This window comes from Oreochromis niloticus, linkage group LG15, assembly GCF_001858045.2.
Source record: "Oreochromis niloticus isolate F11D_XX linkage group LG15, O_niloticus_UMD_NMBU, whole genome shotgun sequence".
Taxonomy (NCBI): domain Eukaryota; kingdom Metazoa; phylum Chordata; class Actinopteri; order Cichliformes; family Cichlidae; genus Oreochromis; species Oreochromis niloticus.
Genome location: NC_031980.2, coordinates 1,351,072 through 1,376,093, shown reverse-complemented (window position 1 = coordinate 1,376,093; position 25,022 = coordinate 1,351,072). Strand labels below are relative to the sequence as shown.

The 25,022-nt window shown below is 42.0% G+C and overlaps 1 long non-coding RNA gene across 1 annotated transcript; it reads left to right on the top strand.

Annotated features, from left to right (window-relative positions):
• Nucleotides 1–1,568: 1,568 nt before the first annotated feature.
• Nucleotides 1,569–24,635, top strand: LOC109197778 (uncharacterized). The gene is made up of 3 exons (XR_002058843.1): nt 1,569–1,641; nt 2,363–2,468; nt 23,318–24,635. It is a non-coding gene; the product is annotated as an uncharacterized LOC109197778 (long non-coding RNA).
• Nucleotides 24,636–25,022: the final 387 nt, after the last annotated feature.

Genomic DNA, 25,022 nt, shown 5'->3' with positions numbered 1-25,022 from the left:
TGGGATATGGTTTAATTTAGTTAGATCTGCAAGCTTGGGAGAAACATTAATACCTAAATATTTTATATTTCCTGATTGCAGTGGAGTAGAAGAGGAATTATGGAAGGAGCATCAAAATTCATTTTCCCACAGTAAAAGTATCCAATCAAAAAGACTTGAGTGAAAATCGGCCTCTGATCATCTTATTCAATCATCTTTTTCTTTATGTGTCTAATTTTATATTTCTAACTTCTTCTTCTTAAAAACTTCTGAAACAAAAGACATGCTTTTGTGAATAATGCATAGCAAACATTTCCTGGCTACTCAGACACCTTGTCAGAAATCTCTGATCACAGATGTCCTGCTTGTTGCTGAGTGTACTGTGTACGTGGGAGAAAAGGAATGTTTCGCTGACTCACAGAAGAGGAAATGGCGTGCGTCAGCTTGACAGGTTGTTCTCACTTAGCATACATGCATCTGACGCTGGACAGGGAAATGTCCCGTGTTGGTCTCATTCTCGCAGCTCCCCGTGTCTGTAAATGTGCGTCAACTTGTAAGAGATGCTCGCTCCTCAGAGACAGCATGAGTTTAAAATAGTATCACCACAGGCAGAGGCTGCTTTAAGATTCTTTTGAAGAGTGACTGGTGGCTGTAAGTTATAATGAAGCAAAAAAAAGACCACCGCGGAGACCACCGAGAAGGAAGGTTAATTCCCAGGATGCTGCTTTGCAGTAGTTGTGATGCTCGGGGGCTCGTGTTGACAACATTCAAAACTTTTAAAAGAGTACTGATTTAGCATTTATATTTACCCCTGTGACACTGATGGATTCACAACAGACATTTAAAGTGTTGCAGCTGATGCATCTGGATCCTGGTTCCTCTTTCAGTTTGTGCGTATAATGGATCTAAGATGGTACCAGTCTGTAGGAATCACAGTTTTGTTTCGTGCGTTGACTTTCGATTGGTGGAGTCGTGGAATTGCAACGCAAACACGTAACAGGCACATCCAAACTCATAATGCCAGTTTGTGAAAGTAGTAACGTACACGGTTTATGGCATTCGTAATGGACCGTAGCCATGATCTGTTCGTAAAATGACCAATTACTTAAACCCAGCCAGTGGGGAAAAGCAAGAAAAGAAAAGCCAGCGACAGAAAAAAGCGAAACCTGTCCGACAATCCTGTAACTTCTAACACACGGCGCGCAGTTTTATGGTCATGACGTTTTCCTCCTATTTACAAAAGGACTGATGTCGTTCGAGGCTTCGTGATTGTAATACAACCTTCTCCTTTTGGTAAATGTCACTATCTTTCACATTTCATGCCCCCTGCTTCTAACACCTTACTGTCAAAAGTGATGTCTTCAAGCCAAAGCTAAGATAACCATGGTTATTATCTTTGCAGGCATCACTTCATACCAGAAGGGGTGAACTGTGCAAATGGGTTTAACACCCATAAGCACTGGGATCTTGCAGATGGTGAGACCAAAGATTGGGTGTTATAGTGCAGTGTGAGGGGAAAAAGTTAAAGAGTAAAATAAAAGAGAATAACTCGTTTTGTGAGCTCCAGTCCATTTTTCTGTGTGTGCGGGCTGCGATCAGCTGATCAGCTGAATTCAACAAGATGAAACAAATGTTCTGTGAGATTTATGCACGATAGGTTCAGTGAGTATCAGCATCTTTACCATAGACACAAATTCATGTCAGTAACTCTTGATGTAATCTAGTAACTGACTTATTATAGTTTGTATTTTCAGTTTTTAATTCACTTTAATTCACCGCCTTGATTTTCTTATTGCTATTTTAGTTTTTATTGCTTGAAAATGTTTTTTTTAATCCATGTTTGTTTCTCTGTTAGTTTTAGTCTAATTAGTTTAATTATTATTAGTGTATGCAGGCCGATGTCAGAGGCAACAATTTGGGAAAATCAGTACAGTATTACAATAAAAACAACTTTTTAAAGCAGCTTACTCTAAATCAAAATGTCCTGTATTTTACCAGACTAATAGATACTAAAAGTAAGCATATTTTTCTTCTTTAATTTTATTTTAGTTTTCCAAGTTTACAAAATCATTTCAGGTTCTTTTGCAAGACTTTTCCCAAAAACATCATTCGGATCTCTCATATCTGATTTAAACGCTCTGCAGTGAATTAGGACATTACATGCAAGTTATAAATTTCCAGTATAAAGACTTTCACTTGCTGAGCAGTGCCTGTCCTTGAACACCATCTCCTCCGCTCATTCTCAGTGTTGCACACTAATGTTTCTCTGGGTGATGCAGCTTTACATTTAACTCACAAACACATTTAGTGACAAACTGTGCAGGAAACAGTTTGTGTGTTGGGTGATATTTGTTCTCTGTTAATGTTCACTCCTCATTTGCAGCTTGATACCTCAATAACCTGACCTGAACTTTACGTCTGCACCGTGCACGCATCACAGGGACGAGGAGGAAAAAGGATGAGCCGTGTCTGTAAGCAGGCCGTGGCATGTGAGTACTTTCTTATTACTGAGCAAGTATCTCCATCCCGTCACATGACGGTAGCGTGCAGTAACCTGCCTATCAGATGTAATTACTTATTAACTGAAAGTTCCCGAACGCTTTAACCCCTGCTCCTAATCAGCAGGTGTAGTTTCTGAGTGTAATGAAGAAGCAGAAAGACAATCATGCCAAAAAATTTATAATATCATCAAAAAGTCCCAGTCTGTGAACCACCAGCTTCATCGTACAGAGTGAATGAGACTCGCACTTTTCTGTTGGGGGCTTCTTCACAGCGTTGAAGCAGATTTCTTCAACCATGACAAACAGCTTCTTCTTATACACACGTGAAAGTTTCTGTTATGGTTTAACTAGATCTCTGACAGGAGTCATTGTTGATATGAGATGGAAGTTGTCCTGTTGTAAATCCTTAGTGGGCCAATCAGCATGCATCAGCAGAAGGTTAGTGGACATCATCGTGGTTTATTTTACTTTGGATACATGCTCACCAGACACATTAGGTTTCTCTTTTCAACTACTCATTAATACACATCACATGGCAGCAACTCAGTGCATTGTCACATATAGACATCATCAAGAAGACCTCCTGAAGTTCAAAGGGTACAAAGAAAGTTGTATAGTTGTCAGTGCCAGAGATGTTGGTCTGAGTATTTCAGAAAGTGCTGATCTACTGTTATTTCTGTGGAATGGGCTGTAGAGTTCTTGAGGCCTGTATGTACCAGCTGAGCATTGTTTAAATACCACAGCCTACCTGAGCATTGCTGGCGACTGTGTCCATCCCTTTGTGACCACAGTGTACCCATCTTCTGACAGATGCTTCCAACAGGGTAATGATCCATGTCATAAAGCTCAATAACTTTGAACAGGACAGCGAGGTCTGCACAGACACCAGCTCACAATCTGTGGAGAACAGGAGAGTCTAATCATGGATGTGCAGCTGACAAATTAGCAGCAAGTGTGTGATGCTTCATGTGCTTCCATACGTCAGGACTGAACAAAAACCCACAAGAAAAGCAGAATATCAGTGAATATAAAGCCTCACATGAGTGTGTTAATGTCACTGTATGTGATGTGGACTGTTTTTGTTGAACAAGCCTGTAATAATCATTATTAAAGTTTAGCTCCAGTCACACATATTCTTTGAGGAATAGCTGAGTGCCCCCGCCATGCAGCAATAAGAGGAATATGAAGTGAAAATCAATTGTCAACAAAAGGATATAAATGGCAAACTGTTTCTAAAATCAAAAACAATCCATTTTAAGTTAGAAAAAGCTGATGGAAATGGAAAAAAGTGTGCAGCTTTATCCTGACGTGAGCTCACACAGCCATTAGCAGTACGACTCAGAGGCTTGTCAGAATTTCCATTTCAAAAGGAAAGAACCCTGGTATTGGATTAGCATTCAGAACCTGAGGGTGGATATTGGGATCAATAAAGAAAGGAAAATATTTATTATTTATAATCTCTATTATAATATTTTGCATCCATTTTGCATTTTGATGTGGACTCCTGCTCGACTTACGCTGTTCTGCGACCTTCGTGGTACACAGCGCCTTTGTAATCTCCGTAAAGTGAGGCAGTGCGGTCAGCAGGGACCAGCTTATGATCCCTGCTAGAATCGAAGAACCGAGCAAACATCCGGGGAAATCGCCGGAGATGTACGGACGCTATGTTTTGCTTATCAGGGTGCAAACAAAACAGGCTCTTTTAAAAGATAAGATGTGTCCTCACAATGCGTTTTTGATATTCCAAGCACATATTAAATGTGTGTGTATTATGTAGAAGTTAGAGAAAGGCAGAGAGGTTAATGCGCTGTATGGACGAGGCTGAAAGAGGACACGAGATAAGGGCCACTCGAACAGGCGTGTCCCTGTGTGCGCACCAGCACACACAGAGCCATCATTACCAGCCTGATTAGCTCTGCAAGCAGCAATATCCTGAGGAGAAGACGGAATATTTTGTTCCACCATCAGAGGCGTCGCAGGCAAAAAGCAAATCTGGAGATTAGGAGCAATCTTTGATAAGGATCCCGTTTTATATACAGGCTATTTTAAGACTATAGTGGGCATTAAATATACCAAAAGGACTATTGGTCTATAATGTAAATGATGTAACATGATGTCTAAATGTTGTGTTTATCACTCAGACAACATGAGATAAGACGCTCGTGTGCCCAAGTACACAAACACCCTAATTTGTGCTGCGACGGTCTCTGTGCAGGAATGCCAGTTTGGGCCAAAAACACTGTGGAATGTCAGAAAATGCATATGTATTAGTGACGAAGTCAATGCATCGATACATTCAATTCTGGCCCTCAAACACCGACTTTAGGGAATACAAGACACAAGGAACGGGACACGCGCTGGTTTTCAAGTATCTACAGGAATATAAATCAATGAACATTGTGCAGCTGATGTACTCTACGTCTGCAGAAATATGCTGAGATCATTTAAATTAGATGGAGCAAAAGGGCAGAGGTGGACAGGAGATGATCAACTTCTTTATATATGCTCTGTATCAACCTAAGATGTACAGTATTTGCATATTTGGCTTCAGCCTTCACTGGCTAATGAACCCAATAAAAGAAGCAAGAATTAATCTTGCTGGCTCAGGACGACAGTTTCAGGTATTTTTTGTGCTACGAATGTGAAATAGAAGCACCCTCTTGGCAAAATAGTTCCTCACTAATTTTAAGGCCATATCCATAATGTCTTTCCAATCCGTGCGACCACAGATTTGCATAAGAACTCTGCACGCCACAATAAATTTAAGACGATAAACCTGCAACTTTTACCATCTATAGTTGTCACCGTAAACTCTTTGAGTCATCTGTTTTTCATGCATATCATTCTCTGAATTCAACTGAACTTTGCATAAAAAGTTTTTGTAATCCATGAATCACCAAAATGACATTTTTGGGACCCGTATGTTCCAAATTCACATATTTCTTCTTCGCAAACTTTAAAAGAACATATATAATTGCACCTTAGGATTTATTTGTCAGGAAGAAAAGCTGTATTTTTACTGCCTCTAGGACTTTAACCACAAGTGTATAGTGCACATGCAGGAGACTGTGCTAGCCCTCGCTGGGCTGTGTTCATTAGCACCTGCACGTTGTAGCCCAGCAGGAGAAGAACACGTCCTGTGAGATCTGGTCCACTGGTAGGAAGTATTTTAAGAGCTGTGTGCTCCACATACTGTCGGTCTGTTCAAACTGAGGTGATGAATTATATTTTATGAACTCGAGTTTTGTTTTTAATGTAAAAAATTGAGGTGGTCCAAGCGCATCTACGATCTGAACCAGAGGACCAAGCCGACGACCTCCAGGGCTGAAAAACAAAGCCAACACATAAATGCCAAAAACTGCACTGATGGCCTTACAGATGGAGTCCCGTGTTGTCCTTCAAATAAACACGCTTACGTGGTAGAAAACTGTTTTTGTATCTAATGAAAATCCCTGTTAGCTGTAAGTTATGTGTTATTAGGGCTGAAGCCCCTTTGACTGACATACGGGTCTGTACGCACTGTTTGGCTAAATCGAGCCCTGAACTCGGTCTCTCAGTCATGGTTGTGGCCTGATAACACACTTAACTGCTGAATAACTGGCCTTGCTGTATGGTTAGTTGTACTAACAGCCTGTTCACAGAGTCTGCTCAGCTGTTTTGGCAATTGAAATTCTAATATCATTCAAGAACAAGGGTGATGTGCAGAGCTGCAGCGACTACAGAGGGATAAAGTTGATGAGCCATACCGTGAAGCTGTGGGAAAGAGTTGCTGAAGCTAGGTTAAAGAGAGAGGTGATGATCAGTGAGCAGCTGTATGGCTTCACACCGAGACAGAGCGCTACAAATGGGATGTTTGCTTTGAGAGCGCCGATGGAGAAGTGCAGAGAAGAAGGGGTCGCACGGTGTCTTTGTGGATCCAGAGAAAGCTTGAGATCGGGTGCCAAGAGAGAAACTGGCACTGCATGAGGAAATGAGGATTGGCAGAGAAGCATGTGAGGGCAGGACATGTGGTGAGGTGTGCCGTAGGAATGGCAGACGGGTTCAAGGTGAGGGGCGAGAGGTCCTTCCTGTTTACAAGTTTGTATAGTTTTTTGTTTTTTTAATTCATGCTAGTTTCCAGAGTTTGCTCATTTCAGTTTAGCTTTTATTGTTTGGTAATGTTGCAGGAGGCAAGATTTAGGAAAATCAGTGTAGGTGTTACAATACAGACGCAGACCTTGTTGAAAGCAGTCGACTCACAGGCTTGTAGAGTCTCATTAAGCATGACGATCAAAATTGCTTCACTTGGTTTTTATTTGGATTTTTTTTCTAATCTAGTTTGAGTTTGCTGCACTAACCTTGGTTTCCCAGTGCTGAGACAGGTGGGAGTCTGGAGACTGTGATGTTTGCAGATGACACTGTGATCTGTAGTGAGAGCAGGTGGAGGAGGTGGAGGCATGCAGCGGAGAAAAGAGGACAGCTAGCTAGCATACCACGTGCTAACATGTTCCAAATAGCAAAGCATATTTATTAAAACAGGTATTTCCAATATTTTATGACTGAACAATATTCATACTGACATGAAAAAGCTACTGTGGGATTCCCATCAATCCATTTTCTCCTTCAGGGTCTCAGGGGAGCTGGAGCCTGTCCCAGCTGTACAGCAGCTACAATATCATATTATAACAAAATACTTAATGACATTATGTTGCAATAGTATTTGGATTTATTTATATAATTTTATAGTAACGTATTATAAAAATTGTGTTCTCTGACATTTGGACTCATATCGCTCCAGAATGAAAGACATCAGACTTGAATAAGTTGAAGAGCTTAATGCTTCTGTATTTGTCAGTGGCAAAGGGCCAAAGAGTGTGCAGTCTGATAATGAAAAGAGCACTAAAAGAGTGCTAATGGAGCTTGTTTCTAGATTTGATCAAAATATGAGCAGAAGTCCGTAATGAAAGCACAGTGGATGCTTTGAAAGGGGCAGAACAATCACCAGCCTGGAGGAGAATCTCCAGGGATGAAGAGTATGAAGCCAAATTCAGCCTCATTTTCCCCTTCTCTTTGTATTCTTTCAGATCTGTGTGGCCTCAATCTCTCTGTCTCACTCCCTGCTATGTCTCCCACTTTTCTGATAATTAATAGGTTATTAATATTTCAGCAACGCACAGAGGAACACACACTTGCCGAAAGAAGAGAAGTCACATCGCGTTTGATTTCAGCTATTGTTTGTGAGTTCGTACAGTTTTCCAAACTGCTCTTGGATGTCTTAACTGAACTTTAAAGAAACTGAGTGGTGATTGGATGTGACTGTGCAGAGGTAGAACTGATGATTAAAGCTATAAAAGAGAATGGGAAGATAGAAATGTTTTTGCTCTCTGATATGATTCAGTTCTATTAAGAGCTGCAAAGCATGCAAGACAGCGTCAGTCAAGTCCAATCTATCGATCTGGATAGAAAAGCAGAGCCTGATCCAGCGCATGTATTCTGTTTTCCACATTAATGTGGATCTAAGGATCCAACGTGGACCAACTCAGCCCAAGTGGGAGTTGAGCCTCTCTCAGGAGACATAATTAGAGAGAAAATTTGTGATGATGAGAAACGCTTTAAGGCGGATTTTCAGTGCAGTGTATATGGGATTAACTGTACATTACACAGACCTCTAATCCATAGGCACACTAAGCTAGGAATTAGCATGCATGATTAGCATTTTAAGCCAGCTATTAGATGGGAATAATACTGTAAATCAGCTAAAATGGCTCGCAGTGCTTTGACTGCTCTGTAGTCTCTGCATGAACTTCTCCAATAACCTGAAACAGCAGACATAAACAGATTCTTGGAGCAAAAATTAACAGTGTTTTTTAAATGTTTATTTATTCAGGGAGGATTTTCCAGCGCGACTTACCTTTTTCCATCTGACTCTCAGTTGCACAGTTATACATGTGAAAGTTTTGGAGCTGCCAGTGTAACCACACGTCTGCTTTTTGGCTTCTGAACAGCTCTTTAGGAGCAAATGGGGCTTATTAATATCAGCTGTACGGAAAGGAGCGAGCGCCTCTTATTCAGTTTCTCTTCGCAGGCTCCCAGATGTCCGCCTGCACCTGAACTGCCTTCTTTCTAGCCGCAAGTCTTTTCCTAATATTCTTCACCCCGCAGTGATGCCTCTGTGTAACATTTCAATACATCGAGATATAATGCAAAAAGTTTCAAAAGGAGAGGACGAAAGGTAAACCAGCAGCAGTGCTCAGATTGTCACAGGGCTCTCTAGAGGCTAAGTGCCCTTCCTTCCTTTAAGTCTTCAGCCCCTCATTTATTTAGATTTTGCACCAAAAATGGTAAATAGGCCTGAAAAGTGGGATTTATGCTCCAACAGATGTACTGTAGCGTGTTCAGGGATGACCTGTGTGCCTGCAGAGAGTTCTGCTGTCAGATGGAGGCGCTGTTCACAGTATGTGGTACATCTGGTCTGTGGGCCACTCTCCCATGTGCTGCTGTTGGTCCGTCAGCCATGAACAGCTTTCATGCTGTATTCATGGATGTTTTAATTTCTCTCCTCAGGCCCACTTGTTGGGTGATTACTCAACTTTCTGCACGTGCTGACATCATTTCAAAGCTTTTCTTCTTTGTCAGCTGCTTTTTTCTGCTTCTGTTCTATCAAGATGATTCAACATTGCTTCACTAATGTTGAGGTCCTGGCACTGGGGAGCCCAGTCCATCATGGCACTGTTACATTTTACTGCACTCGTGTTGTGTTTGCCAATCAGGTGCTTTCCAAATGGTATTGCATGGTGCCTCAAATTAAGATGAAGCTTCAGCAAACAGCAGATGGATGAAGGTCCAGATGTGTTTCTCAGGTCCTGTGTCGGCTCCTTGTCGGGGCTTTTCCTGTTTCTTAAGAAGTTGCTGTAAAAAAAAAAAAAGTTGCAGAAAGTCTGTCTCCTTTTAAGGAAGCTATCAAGAAACGAGGCAGTGATCAAGAATTTAGCACAAATCTGTATATGTATATACATGTTTGTATGCTGCACACAATAATGAGTCTACTCTCTCTGCAAACCAGAGCTTGATTAATTTACCATCATTTTTTATTGTTTTTTGATAATGAAACTAAATGTTACTGACGACAGCAGTGATTCTGAGTGTTTATTATTCCATCAGATGAAACAGATGCAGATTGTCAGAACAAAATAGTGAAGTTGATTAGGCTTCTACTTATGCATGCTACAGCCTGTTTCTATCAGTTATCAGTCATATCATCAAAAATGGGTTTAATGGGGATGGCATTTTAATCAGGTTAGAAATTTAAAAGTAAAACTTTTAATTGCAGCCAAAACATCAAACACAAAGGATTTTGTTGTTGTTCACTGAATAAAAAGTGGGATTGTTCAAAAAGAAGAATTTAGTTTCCAGGAAACAGAAGTCAACCAAAACTTAGGCAAGACTGTCTGATTCAGGCCTTCATCTGTGACGACTGTGAATGTGCTGCGCTGCTCCCATTGGCAGCTTCTGTCTGTCACTGGTTCCAGTTCCATTTACATCGACAGACACTGAAACAGACTGTTTGGAAAAGACCAGGGGTATTCAGGCATGGCAGGGAAGAAAGCATCTCGGTGGTATTTTGAGCTGAAACTTTAAATACGCTTATATTTACGTCAAAGTCGAAATTTCTTAAACACTCTGTTGTCTGTCTGAAAAACAGAACAAGAATAAGTACAGAGAAGAGCTTTCCTGGGAATCTAGATGGAAATTAATGAACTATATGTGAGCACTGAGAGAATGAGACAAGCAATTTGATGTAATCAGCTGACAGACAGTCTGTTGAGATTCATGTCAAGTAAAATAAAACAGCCAGTCCTTGTTTTTCCAATAAGCAAAGAGGACGAGGTCCTTGTTTATTGGTTTCTAACAGGTTTCTTAAAAGTTCCTACAGTTTTATCTCATCCAGCTGTTTTCCACGCAGCCCTGGCCTGTAGAGACATTCACTATGTAAAAGGAGATTCCTGTTGATTCACATGGATCTTCAGGTAAAGTTCAGTTTATTTATATAGCACCAAAAAACAACAATCGTCTCAAAAGATTTTATATTGTAAGATTAAGACTAAATAATATCAGAAAGAAATCCCAACAATCAGATGACCGCCTGAGCAAGCACTTGGCGACAGTGGGAAGGAAAAGCTCCTTTTTTAATGGTAGGAAACTTCCTGTACGTGGCTCTGGAAGGGGCAGCAATCTATCACAACTCATTAGGGTAGAGGGGAGACTTTACTTGCTATTGGACAGCTTTTCTCTAACATGTCAGTGATTGTTTCTCTTGTCAAAGTTACCAGATAGCAAGAAACAGCAAGCCAACAGAAGGAGGATATTATCTGTATCTGTGAAACGTTGCATTCATTTTGTCTAAGTTCATGGAAATCAAACCAGAGAGCGCAGCGTTTATATTGTCATGATGTACATTACAGTGTCACAGACTCTTTTCACTGACCTTGTGAACTGTTGCCTCCAAACTTTTCACTAACTTCCAGCTGGTTTTTCTTTTTGAAAGTTCAACTTTTGCAAAAAAACAGCAGCTGAAAGATCACTCTTAATTATCTCCCCTTTAACCTCGTTGGGAGCAGCCTCCTACAAACTCACACCGACCTCCTGCATTCCTTGCAGTTCGTGTGATTCCTCCAGCAACATTCCTCCAAGTCCTGCAAAACGCATCTTTAAGAATTCATCCCTTGGCCTCGATGTTCCTCGAGCCTCTGTGAGCTTGTCGAGGCCCTGGCCTCTTCCTGCATCAGTATTCCACTGATGGCGCTCCCTCGCCCTCTCTCACTGTATGATTGTGTTGCAGAGCAGGGAATAAGATCTGATGTGGCTGTCTACAGGTAGGCCAGCAGCTCCCCGGGGCCCAGCCAGCTTAGCTTAGCCCCTGTTTCATTGCTCTGACAACTGAGCTGACAGTTGGACAAAGACAAATGCAGGTAAATGTAATGCAAAAATGTCTCAGATTCAGTGATCCATGCACACACACACACACACACACACACACACGCACACACGGAGACATACACTCTAAGATATATTGCCATAAAATCATCACATTACACACAATGTTGCCAGGACCTAATTCTTCTAATGCGCTGAGACACAGTAAATTTGTGCACACTTCACTAGCAGCAGTTTGGCAGTAAAGGGAAGGTACTTGGAACTTCAAGGGTGTCTTGCTTGTTCAAGGATGCTTCAGCAGAAATGGCTGTGCATGCAGAATAGCGTTATGCATAATGTAAGAGTATAGTGATTTTTTTTTTCGGCAGTCATTGATATTGGTACATTACTGATACGTACTGATACGCTACGCTGGAGTAAATGCAGTTACTAATGACGGGTGTAGCTGATGATTAAGAGAAGAAAAAATCATGGTTAGGTATGTTTGTGCCACACAGTCATCCTTACACCCGTACCTGCTCCAGTATGCTGTTGGCATTAAATCCCATAGGTACAAAGAGGGGCAGTCTGTGGTCACTGGTGGCTTTTTACCTGGTTGTCTGATGGAGCAGTTAGGATTGTTACTTCCCCTTTCTGTCAGTGCCATAAACTCATTTACAGAAATCACAAATATTGTGGCTTTGAGTCATTTTGTAGAGAAGAAAAAAAAATTTCTTTTTTACTCTTGCTACAACTACTACACTACTTGGATGTTACTAGAGTAGCTTTGCATGAGTCGCATTTAAATAAAGTACTTATTTCTCTTGCACAACTCCTCAGTTCATCCAAGGTCTGAATAAAACCATTTTAGTTCCCTTTCCTCTGCTTTTTATGCAGCTTTCTCCTGATTGGCTGCCCCTCAAATTTAGAAGGTTCCAACAGCAGGTGGGTGTGGCTTCTGTGCTCACAGCCAGAGAGCTGTTTGCCTGAGATAATCACTCTGAAGCCTGAAACTAAGCCCACGTTACTGGATGGAGACAAGAACAAACATGGAACTCGTTACCTGAAATGTTGCCATGTTTAATGTCCACATCTATCTGTTTAATGGTGTAAATGACAGAAATGTATATTAAGTTGCCTTCAGGGCTGGACACCCCTAAAGACAAAGCAGAAACAGAAACTGTATCCAGAAATTTGGAAATATTTTAGTGTAATCCAGAAACTAGAGTGGTCAAAGGAATTTCTGTTGGTAGTACACCCTGCCGGTCTCAGGCATTCCTGCACCGAAACATCACAGACTTCAGCTAAAATATGTGCAGTGCGGTTTACCGAGCAAAACAAAAACTAAAAAAAAATGGGAAAGAAAAAGAAGGAAAAGAGCCCAGAATTTGGTTGAGATCTTGGACGGAGACGAGTGCAGGGCTGTAAACTTCCCAAACCAACTGATGCAAACATTTTTGTCTCTATATGTGTGTGTACTATTTAAAATTTTGAAGGCCACGCCTTAATAAAAGATTTCCCCAGACATTTGTCATCAGTGCTTCACAGGCAATGATGCACAGGCATTAAAAAAAGTCTTATTGGCTTATTTTCTGTGTGCTGATGATTCCGTCACACTTAAGCGAGAAGTTAATCATACATTACCCCGCCCACGCATAAAAAACCAAGACACTAAGGCAGAGGCCATAGTTACAGCTGCAGGAGAGTTGATAACATGCCAAAAAGCTGTGAAATTAACTTGCTCTCTGCCTTTAATTTCGAGTGAATCGAGGCACTGCTGTTGAAGAAATGGATGAGAGTGCAATCGTGCAGAAGTGTGCTCTGCATGTTAGTCTGATGAGTGTGTGTGTGTGTGTGTGTGTGTGTGTGTGTGTGTGTGTGTGTGTGTGTGCGTGCAGGGCAAAAGGAAGTGAAGAAAGAGATGAATGTCTACTATAGCAGACCATGTTTAATTACATCCTCAAGAATAGAGTATGAAGGCATCAATTATGCCCACTCACCTACCAAATGTTCAGCATTAGGTAAACAGGAGGATTCTGTTTACTCTTGACAAATGTGCTCCAGAGAGCATGAATAATCGTGAAGGGCACAACCTCTGCCTTACACAGATTAATATTTATGAAGCCAATTTTGTTTTTTAATTTTCGCTGAGAGCTCGGGTATAGCCGGGGTTTATGGGTGTTTATTTGAGAGAATCAAAGCTCTATGGAGGGATATGACGACGTAATCCAAATGTTTTGGTTTTCCTTCTTTATTTTCCGACTTAAAGCATGCGTGTCGCCGGCCTTTGCTTGGCTGAGCCTGCGGATCGATCCCAACGTTTTATTAGCTGAGAACAGGACTGCTCTCTCTCTCGCTCTCACTCATGCACACACTCATTGCTTCTTATAGTTTTACCTCATCTCAATAATAGTGCAGCGCTGTCTTTGTCTGAACTGCCTGTATAGAAGTGAACAACTTCTACCCATAGTTCTTAGGGAACTCATGCAGTATGTATGGCATCGATCGGAGAACAAACACAGAGCTCCCCTGCATCCTCTGCTCCTCTCGCTTACCCCGGAGACGTTGTTTATCTTGTTTATATGTTGGCCCGGTTGCCTGGTCTTAGTGAGTCTGTTTGTTGTTTGTTGCTTTCTTGGCAAAAAGAAGAAAAAAAGTGTACAGTGAGGCATCAAGTGTGGGGACAGTCAGATCTCATTTCTTCTAATGGTTGTATTCTGAACCATCAAGCTGCCAATCAGCAGTCACCCTGACTCACGACGCTCAAGAACAAAACAAAAAAAGAAGCCACAAAAAGACAGAAAGAGGTGAGGAAAAGAAAGTAAGTACAGTGAGGTGAAGTCAAGTTTGAAAGAACTACTTTTTTCCTTTCTGCCACACTGCTCGGTAGAACAGTTCTTTCAACACCATCTATGGCTCAGTTCAGATTTCATAGCCAGAGAACTCTCAGTGAGACCACGTCGTTGTTATCTCTCGCTACAACCGTCGTGCCCATAAACAAATGGGTTTTAACACAATCACTTCCCCCAGAAGTGGCTTTGTGTGTCTGGAGCTGTTGTGGTGACAGGGATAGAAATATGCAGCCCCAAACTAACATAAATGTGACGGATCGCCCACACCGGCCACTTTTATGGAACTTCTATTTCACACATCATCTCGAAATCTCCCATAAATGCTCAGCTGAGTGCATATCCGGTTATTGGGGGGGCCTGCACATGAATGTACATTATATTTACAGCATATTCCTGTTATTGAATCAAACCTCCCCACTTTTTTCCCCAGAGTTGCCTGAAGGCGACGCAATCCTTCCTCTCGCTTGTCTTCATTACCTCTTCCTCCGTGTTGAGTGGCGTGGATTTAATCCAGCAAATCGGAGGGATAATAGCTTTTTTCCTGGATTCACCTCATCAGTGTATTTCAAGCGAGGAGCGTACTTAACGCACAGTGAGTGTTCAGTATGTATGCGGCACGCTGGTAATGCCGCCGCTGTTTGCTGCCCACTTATTCCTCATCAATGGAGAGCTGTCTTTCTTGAATGATGAGTCTGAGACGAGAGGCTGTTTTGTAAGGAAGTGAAGGTGATCATCTGGAAAAAGTTGCACTGGCAGTGATTAGAATTCACTTTGCCTTCTTTGGGATAATTACGCTGATTACACGTCAATAAAACTTCCCTTCATTAATTCCAAAACTTAAACGCTGCAGGCTGCCTGTGATTGTGAAGAGCGTTCCTCCCCGCAATACAATTGATGGCACAGTTGAAAAGCCTCTAATGCAGCATTTAGATAACAGTGTGTTGAAACGTCTAAAGACATCCAGAAACACTGAAACGGTGTCAGTTTGTATGCAAGAAACTTCATTTATCTTCTGTTTAACCAAAAAACAAAACGCTTATGTCTCCTGATCACATAATCTTATATCAGAAATCCATTTGTATACATACAGACTTGTCTTTATTTAAACTGCTGAAGCACAATGAGCTCTACACTTGGACGTGGCCTTAGACAGCAGTGGACAAAACCATCTCACGTATGCATCCACCTGCTAACTTTTCATTTAAGTCGTGGCCATAATGCATGTTACATTATCTACAGTTAAGACAAGAAGAAAGGAAACTAACCAGCAGACCTTCAGTAAAGAATTCATTTAATTTCTATTCATTTATTTTGTGAAATATAGCAAAATCAAATCACCTTTATTGTCACGTCACATGTGCAGGTACACTGGTACAGTACATGCGAGTGAAATTCTTGTGTGCGAGCTTCACAAGCAACAGAGTTGTGCAAAATACAATAACATGCAACAAGCAAAATATAAAAATGGTTAATCTAAAAAGTAATAAATATATGTACCATATATAAAGGTATATACATTACTGAATGTGTGTACTAAATATGTTTTTCTACGTGTGTGTGTTTGTGTGTGAGTGTGTGTGTGTGTGTATATACATGTTTTACAAATGAAATAGAGTAAACAATAAAATAAGATATATAAAATATACAGAGGTTGGTATGTGCAAAACAGTGGCATTAATGTACAGTATGGAGTGCATAATGTTGAAGTTCCAGTAGTGAGGGTGAGGTGTCTATGACGTGTTCAGCAGTCTGATGGCCTGGTGGAAAAAGCTGTCTCTCAGTCTGCTGGTACAGGACCGGATGCTGCAGAACCTCCTTCCTGATGGAAGTAGTCTGAACAGTTTGTGGCTGGGGTGACTGGAGTCCTTGATGATCCTCCCCGCTTTCCTCAGGCACCGCTTCCTGTAGATGTCCTGGAGGGAGGGAAGCTCACCTCCAATTATCCGTTCAGAGCACCGCACTACTCTCTGGAGAGCTTTGCGGTTGTAGGCGGTGCTGTTGCCATACCAGGTGGTGATGCATCCAGTGAGGATGCTCTCAATGGCACAGCGATAGAAGGTCCTGAGGATGTGGGGGCTCATGCCGAATCTTTTCAGTCTCCTGAGAAAGAAGAGGCGCTGCTGCGCCTTCTTCACTGTCTTGTTTATGTGTACTGACCACGTAAGATCCTCAGCCAGATGTACACCAAGGAAGCGGAAGCTGCTCACTCTCTCCACAGCGGCGCCGTTGATGGTGATGGGGGTGTGTACTCCTCTGCACCTCCGGAAGTCCACTATCAGCTCCTTTGTCTTTGCGACGTTGAGGGTGAGATGGTTGTCTTGACACCAGTGGGTCAGGGCGCTGACCTCCTCCCTGTAGGCCGTCTCATCACCGTTGGTGAAAAGACCCACCACTGTAGTGTCGTCCGCAAACTTCACAATGATGTTGGAGTTTCTAGTGGCCGTGCAGTCGTAGGTGTAGAGTGAGTACAGGAGAGGGCTCAGTACACACCCCTGTGGAGCACCAGTGTTCAGTGTGATGGGGGATGAGGTGATGCTGCCCAGTCTGACCACTTGGCGTCTGTCAGACAGGAAGTTAAGGATCCAGCTGCAGAGGGAGCTGCTCAGTCCTAGATCCTGCAGTTTCCTGTCCAGCTTCGAGGGAACGATGGTGTTGAATGCTGAGCTGTAATCTACAAACAGCATTCTCACATACGTGTCTCTCTTCTCCAGGTGTGACAGGGCAGCATGGAGTGTCAGGGCTATGGCATCATCAGTGGACCTGTTGTGGCGGTATGCGAACTGTAGAGGGTCCAGTGAGTCGGGTAGTGCGGAGCAGATGAAATCCCTGACCAGCTTCTCGAAGCATTTGCTCACAATAGGGGTCAGGGCTACAGGTCGCCAGTCGTTCAATGAGGAGATGGTGGAGGATTTGGGTACAGGGACGATGGCGGCCATTTTGAAGCAGGCTGGGACTACAGACAGAGAGAGGGAAAGGTTGAAGATGTGTGTAAACACTCCAGCCAGCTGAGCCGCGCATGACTTGAGGACGCGGCCGGGAATCCCGTCCGGACCAGCAAATGCATAAAGAATAAGCTTGTTCTCTTTGCTGGGATTTAAGTACTGACATTTTATCAAAGCTGCTGCTATTTCAAAAGATCCACACAATACGTCATTAGCCTGGAGGTCATACCAACAGATTAAAGCAAGCATCCCTTCTTATAACATTTAAATGCACTCGATATACATCATTATCTAACGTGCACGGTTTAGGATAGATACATACTTTAGTTATCCCCAAGGTGAAACTCACAAAGCTATATTTTAATCCAAATTATCTTATTTGGATTAAACTGATGATCCATCCTCTTCCTTCTGTCCTTGTCAGGGTCACAGCAGGGCTGGAGCATATCCCAGCTGTCCTGGGAGGCAGGGTACACCCTAGACAGGTCACCAGTCAACCAGGCAACCATTCGCACCTATGGGCAATTTGGAGTTACCAGTTAACCTAACCCCACTAACTGCATGTCTTTGGGAGTACCCGGAGAGAACCCACACAAACACGGGGAGAACATGCAAACAAGAAAGTGCTCGTGTGAACGGACGAATGAGGCAGGGTGTGTAAAGCCCTTTGAGTGCTCAGAGTAGAAAAATGCTTTATAAGAACTTTACCACATATATACATCTACTATAAAATCTGAGGCTTAGACGTTAGCTTAGTGACTGACTATAAATATAAGACATTCACAACCTGTATATAAAACAGATGCATTGGTTGTTTATAGACTTTTCTGTGCCATATAAAAGCTAATAAAATACTGTAATGTTACTAATTAAAGGTGAAACACTGATTTATTGAGCAGGCAGATTTTTCAGATTAATTCCAGAAAACACCAGCGTGGACAAATGTTCCACTTCAGTGACTCCAGTCAGCTACAATGAATCCACAGTCTGAAGCAGGCGTTTTGATGTAGAAGCCAGTGTGGATTTACTCAGTTTTGGAGTCGGCCTCAAGTGGTCATTAGAGGAACTGCAGATTTGGAAACTCGTGTTGTTTTCAGTTTTCAACCCCAGAGATTTCCTTTTGCACCCCTTCAGTGAATATATACAGGTAGAAATATGTTAGTCTCTCGTGGTTACAACTATTTGTTATACTGTTTAATACTTTTCACCAGTTCACCAGAAGTTAACAATCATATTCAATCCCCCTGCCGTCATGTCAAATATTTTAAAAATTATACCATTTGTTCTAATTTGATACTAAAAGTCACAAAAATTGTTTCTTTTCCTTTTATTGTTATTTTTTTAAAACTAGCCAGCAGAACGATAACCCGGTAATCTTTTTTGACTACCTGGAGCAAATTAATTCATAAGAGTAAAGGACTCTTGAGAAGAAAAGTTCCACTTAAATAGAAACGTTAGCACAATGTCAGCTTAGATCAGTTGTAAGGACACAGACGATAAATGCATTAGTGAAATGCTTACTCATATAGAGCTCCTCTCGCCTTCCTGTCTTAAACTTCTTAAATCACAGCAGCTGGAAGTCGCTTCTATTCAAATGCCGCAGTTCCCCTGAGCACACGTGGCAGATTGTTAATTACGACAAGTCTGGGGGAAAATTACTTTATCGATTTGCATCAGCTTTGCTATTCTGAGAGAGAATACAGAGAAGCTGAGGCTGAAAATGACTGAGTGTGATCTTTATAGAAAACAACCTATTTTATCCCAGGTGCCAGAGCGAGTGTTTTATGTCACTTGTGACAAATTTACCTTAGCTCCATAACATCTTTATTTGTTATGCGTCACTGGCGCTCTGCAGCTGAAGTGACCCAGCTTTTGGTCCACTGCGTTCTCCATATGTCTGACAGGGCCCGATGTGGCACTGCTGTGGCACCGCCGGGCCACAGCTGGGAGTGCTGCAAGAGTTCAAAAAGAAAAGGTAGGGTTGTGCAAGAGAGGCTGACTGTCAAAATAGAGTTAAGAAAGTGGAAAAGATTGAACAGAAGGGAAGAGGGAGACTGAGAGCGAAATAAAGAGAGGTCAGACTCGAGAGGAAAGTAGAGGGACAGAGGGAGACGGGGGGAAAATGTAATGCACCGAGGCCTGAGCCAGATAGACAGAGCCACTCTGGGCAATGAAGACATCAGGACTGACAGAACTGGCTCCAGTCCAGGTAAGAAAAAAATAGACACGCTGTACTGGGAATTAACTGAACGGCCAGGGGCATGGCTTCAACAGCCACGTCTGGAGAACTGACAACTGTAGATGAGCCAGGAGACACTGAGGAAATATGTCAGGCAATCAGCTAAAGCTGACAAGCGTAGCCACGGTTGCTAAAAATCTATTGACTCGATAAGAGCTGACTGCTCGATATGTTTCTCCGGCGCTGCTCAGTCAGGTGGGGGTGCTTCGGTCGGTCCGGTATTATTTTTTCTCGTGTTGAGCAATGAATCTAAATTCAAGTTGTCAACGTGCAAAGCAGCAGAAAAGGTAAACTTACCAACCTGCAGTCACAGCTATTCTCTAATTGCTCTGGTTTCCAATCCAAATACATAAATCTACCACTGCCAAGTGCAATCTGCACCTTTTTGTGTGTAAATCAGTCACATCACAACACGACAGAACGCGCATTTGAGAAAATAAGCAAACAAATCAAAGTCATCTGTAATTAATTTGATGCAGGCGTATGTGTTCAGCCTTTGGATAATGACTACCACATTATGCTCCTGACATCACTCGAGTCCAGTTGCCAAGACTAAAAAAGATCTTTCTTTATTCTGCTTGGTGAACATGCACCAGAGCCGGTCCAGTGTCACAGCACGTCTCACAGACTTCCAGCAGGACAAAGAAGAAACTGGCCTACGTTAGCGTTATACATTAGAATCATCAGTGCAGGTGTATAGATGGATAGATCTTTCTAGCTGCAGTGCTTTTTAGGATACCAGCAGCCACATCTTTTACCCTTGTTTAAATTCCAAAGGACGACCCCTTTGCATTGTGAATGTTGATGAGTGCTGATTAAACACGGTCTATGCAAAAACACCTGTGACAGCCAGCGATATTTACTGGATGTTTATCTACTGCAAAGCAACCTTATTATCTCATTATCTCATTATCTTTGCATTCTGGTGAGCCTTCAATTCCTGCATTGTGCTAAATGAGTCTTATTAACTTCCTCCTTTGTCCTTGAGAGCGGGGAGACATTAAAAAAAACAGGTTGATGATAGGGATAATCTTTACTATAGCTTGTCTTTAAGTGGTGTTTTATTCAAATTGACAGAAGACGTTATTCACAGGGTGATGGACAGTAGCATATTCATCTCAAACATATTATGGCTGGACATACATGCATAAAATGGGACAGGCTTTTCAAGGTTCAGGTTTCTTGTGGTAATTGCAATTAAGGTCCCAGAGCACGTTTTCTATGCAGGCGGTGCGTCAGTGTCATCAAGTATTTGTCATTTACAACAGAGGTTTGCCAAAACAAGAGAAAGCAACAAAGTGGAAAAAAAGACTATCTGGCAAGTAGTTGCGAGAGGTTGCTGGCTGTTATTGGGTGAAACTGGTTGCAAAGAGGGCTCTGCACCAAAAGCAGACTACTGTAGCTGCCAATACTTAACATGGAAGACACCAAACTGGCTGCAAACACTCGTCACTTAGTCTTCGGACCAGAAACTGGGCCTTACCACTGCTACGAACATATTTTAACAGGGACAGCATTTATTTATTTAGAACATTTTCTGTTTGTGATTTCTGTTGTACTTTTCACAGTTTCAGTACAGCTCAGTGAACAGTAGTTTGCAAGTTAGCCGACCTTTTTAATGCAAACTATTGGTGACCGCAGGAACCTGCAATCAACCGAAGCAATCATAAGGAGGTTTTCAGTGCAGCACTATATTCATCTTTTTTGAATAATTTCATGCTAACAACTGCTAGCAACCTTCAACAACTACTCTCAACCAGTTGGAGACCCTCTAACCATTCCCTAGTGACTGGAGGTTAGTAGGGTGTCACTGATTATTCTTTAGGCCTTTTACATTGACCCTGGCAGCTACTAGCAGCCAGTTACCTTAATGAGAGATGGTCACCTGATGGGCACATTCAGGTCCTTTGCTCTGTTTGAATATGATAACTTAATAGGACAAAATGTCTGGAACCATAAGTGTATATGTCACATTTTTTGCCGGAGTATCAATCAGATGATTTGAACTTTCTGGGGCCAACTTAAGACTCTGAGCTAAAGGTGGTACAGGATGAAAAGTCAGAGGCTGTAACGATTTCTTTGTGGGTACCAGAGGACACATTTCATGGTAATCCAGCCCACAGTTTTCAAAATATTCCATTAAAGACCAAAGATTTCAACTTCCTGATGATGTTAATTTCGATAAACATTTTCTGCATATGAATATTTAGATAGCAATAATATTTTTGGTACCAGAGTCTTTTTAGTTTCACAGCTTGTAGTCTGAGGACTATTGACTAATCCTGTTTGCATTTGCTAAAATGAATTGCATCGTCATTGATTAAGTAATCAAAAGGGATTAATGACAGTTTTTATTAGTATTAGCATTTCATCCGCTGGCTGCACCAATAGCCCTGAAACTTTCATGGTTGCCCCCGGCGATCATGCTCACAGGTTCCCAGATTGTGTCGGTACTAGAGCTCAATCTCATAACCAACACGCTGATAGCTCAACAGACCACCGCTGCCATTCCCTCCGCCATGCCACACTCCAGTCAGAGATTTACTCTCAGTAGAAATGGCACAACGTACATATTCGATTCAGCCAGACATGTATTTTTAATGCAGTGCCGTAAGTATAATGTATAGCACATATAGCCAGAATAGATTTATAGCATATTTTAGATAAACTCAAACTGAGAATTGCCCTTCGTGGGTTTTTTTTTAGCTGCCTTTGTACATAAATTCTCGCCTCTTTTTTATAAAACACAAGTTCCTACAAGAAACTTTAAAGCTGCAAACAGAAGCATATGTTTTCTGGATTATTAATTGGCCTGCCCACTTTTTGCCAGGAACATTACAGCATAATTGTGGCTTGGCTGACATAGCTACATCAAATGCGGCCTGGGTAACAAACTAAGCATCTGCCATCCCTCCCTATTCTCTGCCTCTAATGTCGTTACACATGATTCAAGGCAGTTTGTTACTATCGACTGCTGAGCAATGATGCATGATTACTGATCGCTCACACAGTTTCTGTCTTTATAAGCTTGCTGGTTTTCACTGGCTTCTCAAACAAGCTGCCCCCCCCCAACCAATAATCCACAAAACCAGGAAAAGCCGGCGTAATTAAGTATCGATCACTGAGGGCAGGTAAAGTTTTGTGAGTGGCCAGATATTCGTCACAGTGTAAGACTAATGAAACTGCATCGTTTCCCCCGAGTCGGACTTAAAATACACAAATATCCAGGTCACGGTGAGGTCATAGAGTCTGATGACTCAAACTTATATAGACCCGATGAATCTTTCATGTTATTTTTTATTAATATAAATTCAATTCCATCCCTTTAACTTACAAATGTCCTTGGAATCTTTGTGAGTTGCACAGTATTACATTTTGATGACAGTGAAGAAACTTATGAGTGTGTGTGTGTGTGTGTGTGTGTGTGTGTGTGTGTGTGTGTTATTGCCAAGCAGCACTATCTTGCCACAAGACTATATTTTCTGTGAGTGTGGCCTTTACAGCATGTTCACAGTTGGGAGTGTTTTACTGCTGATTGAATCACATTGTAAGTGTGTCTTTCAGCCCTTTATACCTTTACACCCTGCTAATGTCGTTTACACAAGCATTGATGGAGCAGACATCCTGAGTAAATCCTTGAATGAATTTGACCTCACGTCAGTTTTTTCCCTGTGGGACACGAGCTTTGTTGATGGCTCGGTAAAGAAAATTTAAAGACTTCTTTTTTTAAAACATAAACAAGGTTTATGGTTTTAAGAAGGGCTTGTGCTGGCGTTGGGAGCTCTCCGTTCCTATTCACGCTTGTCCAGAATATACAGCATGCTAAATGTTTACAATTCGGAGTTCTAGAGATCTAAATTTCTCCTATATTTCTCCTTCCTGTTTGCTGTGTATTTGTGTGAGTGCATGCAGATCGAGTATTAGAAGACAGACTGCTCCCCTGCTGTTCCCCTGCAGAGACTCTGATTAGCTCCTCTCTCCAGGACAGAGACCTCACCCAGCATCTGTATTGCTGCTCCGTGACCTTATTGATGAGCCGCCACCAGCTATGACAAGTATGCCATGTGTCAGAGGACGCCTCCTGTAGGAGAAACAGGAGTAAGACGGGACACCTGCGTGGAATTCCCGAGTCCAGAGCATGAAACAAACCTCATTGTTGCTCCGACACAACGCTCAATGAATTTATAATGAATGACCAGGATGTTCTCGCCCTCTTTTGTAATGGTTATGTAATAGCTTTGATTTCTGCTAACCCTCCTTTTTTCTGAAGAGTCCCATCTGCTTTGCTGTTTGACTGAAGTATCCATTTAACTTCAGTCAATCTGTTTTCTTAACCGATATCCAATTCAGGGTTCTTGGGGGAGGTGGAGTCTATCCCAGCTGAAGGTACATCCTGGACAGGTGGCAGGTCACAGGGCTAACACACAGACGCAGGCATTCACACTCATATCAATGCCTGCAGCAGATTTAGAATCGCAAGCTAACACAACAAGGACTCTTTGGACTGTGAGGGGAAGGCCACAGGCGAAGACAAAAAGAGAGAAGAAGCTCCACCTGAAGAGGAGATTCAAACCTAGAACCTCGTTGTTGTGAGGTACCCGTGCTGTACAGCAACAACCTGCCTCAGTTCCTTCCATTATTTTTACAGCGTGTCGTATTTCCACAGAAGGTGTGACAGTAACGTCTCAGTTCTGATGAAGGCTGAGGCAGCCATTCTGTTCCCGAGGAATCATCTGCCGTCCAATGAAAACTATCCTCTGATTATCAGCAGTCATCAAGGTGCAGCTTTCAAACAGATCAGCGCTTGTTCATAATGTTGTTGCTAAACTGCAGCACTTCTCCACACATGTTTTAAATGCGGTTAAATGAAGTCCAAACCCTCTTTGCATCTAGCGGCTGCATGAATACCTAACGAGACCGACGAGTCCTTTGATTGCCGTTCACTCTTTTCTGTTACGTGCTCTTATAGGTTTAGCAGGCTTGTGCAGAGTAGTTTCACAGTTCGGATATTTTTCAGGCTGGGTGTTTCTTTGAAGTTACTGTACTGACCTACTTTATTTATTTTCTTTTGTAGTCGCCCTCATTTACATTTATCATTTACTCAGAGTAAACGCAGCGTACAGCCCTCTCCATCGGTCTGTTTTTGGCAGAAATGTTCTAGCTGATCATAGAAATGCTAGCAAAGTACTGCTGATTAAACATTCACAGTGTTCAGAGTCCAAACACATGAGGGTCATATACAACATACAAAAGCATCTAATTTAATTTAGTGTAGACTTGCAGTCTAAACTTGATTTCTGTTATATCGTAGTCTGGAGTAGGACACGATTACCTCTACATATTCAAATCAAATCTTATCAAATGCCTTCAGTTCCATTTTTAGGCTTATTTGTTTGTTTTTTATTGTCAAGTATGAAAGCAGAGGCCAAAACATTGTAAAATCTTCCACCCAAAATATCTGACGTTGCCGTTCCAAACAAGTCAAAAAAGAGAAAACAGAAGGAACCGAAATGGCTCCTCTGTCCTAAAACGTTTCCTGATAAGTGTGTTAAAATCGAAGCAACAGGACGACAAGCTCCCTGGCAACAACACAAAAATGATTTTTTCACAAAGTCAG